The sequence below is a fragment of the Echinops telfairi genome, unplaced genomic scaffold, assembly GCF_000313985.2.
Source record: "Echinops telfairi isolate 266 unplaced genomic scaffold, ASM31398v2 ScPeMD7_12;HRSCAF=54, whole genome shotgun sequence".
NCBI classification, from domain to species: Eukaryota; Metazoa; Chordata; class Mammalia; order Afrosoricida; family Tenrecidae; genus Echinops; species Echinops telfairi.
The window spans coordinates 12,496,349-12,497,814 of NW_022103909.1; positions in this window are offsets into that span (position 1 = coordinate 12,496,349).

Sequence of the window (1,466 nt, forward strand, 5' to 3'; positions counted from 1 at the left end):
TTTTTTTTTTTTTTTGAGAAGGAGAAAAAAGCCTCCTTCACTTCTTGGCACTGAGATTGCTCTCTGCCTCCAATCTCATCTGTCTGCCTGGGCGTCCACATTGAAGCTACAATCTGCTCTACCATCTCTAAAATGCAAACGTGATTATGTTACTTCCTTACTTAAAAACCCTTCAATAGCTCCCCACTGTCTGCCAGATTAAGTTCAAACTCTTTGGTATGCTCAACAAAGTCCTCAAATGTCTGGTCCCTACCATTTCTACAGTCTTATCCATCATCAGATCCGTTTTTGCTTTCACTTAGCTGGTGTGGTATCAAACTCTGAACACAACAACCTGTTTCATTGATTCCAGTCTGGAATTACCTCCTTTACCCCACCCAAGGAATCCAGCAAAGAAATCCTTCTTGACTGCCCCTCCTGCCAGGAGAATTGATGGCTACTGTGTGTGTGTGTCCATACCCTCAGAGGCTAACATCACAAGGTTTGCAATGTGGTTTGGCCCTACCTATAGACAAGTATCCTCATACCAGCCCCCAAAACTCATCACCATGTCCCCTTACCACCCTCTCAGCCTCAACTCTCCATTCCAAGATTCTCAGACTGAGTTTCTGGTGCCCAGTGATGTACTCAAAATGTTGAGTGAAAAGAGGAATGGTGGGGAATAGGAGTCAGGGAAGAGAAGCTCTTTAGGGAGTTTCACGAGCACTGCTAATTCTGTAACGGACATTCACATGATGAGTTGCAACGTAAAAAATATGTAAATAAAGGTGAGGAGCCCTGTCTTCAGCCACAGCTTTGTTGGGAGGTAGGAAAAGCACATGAAATCGTTAACGTTAGAGGATAGTAAGACATTTCGGTGAACATGCCCTCCTACAGACTATTACAGAAACTTTTGTTCCTGGCGAGGGTTTAATTGAGAGCTTTACAGGTACTAAGCATGTTCCATATGTTTAAAAATCTACTCTTTACAACAATCTTGGGAGGAGGATGCCAAAACCGAACGGACTGCATGGAGTCAATTCAGACTCACGACCCAGTAGGGCAGGGTAGAACTGCCCTCTCGCCATGGAGCAGCTTAGCTTTTGGTTTCGAAACGCTGACATCTTGGTGAACTGCCCAACGCGTAACCACAATCCCACCTGGGCTGGTAGGATGAGGATAGCACATCCAGTTTTGACAGGAGGGAACATGGGCTGGGATTTAGGTTGCTCCATGTTAACAAAATACCAGGTGGCAGAAGTAGAATTTGGATGCAGGTTCTCTGCCTCCGAGCCCCTGCTCCCTCTCTAAACGCCTCTCCCCTGCAGTTCATAGCCACAGGGTTCCGAATGACCTGCCCGGGAGTGGTGGCTCCCACGGACACGTACCGGATCCCAGCACAAAGCAGATGGGCCACTTGCCCCTCGCCGGCAGCAGGCCCCTTGTCTCAGTGCGCCTGCGCGCCTGCCAGCTCCCTCCCGCTGGGG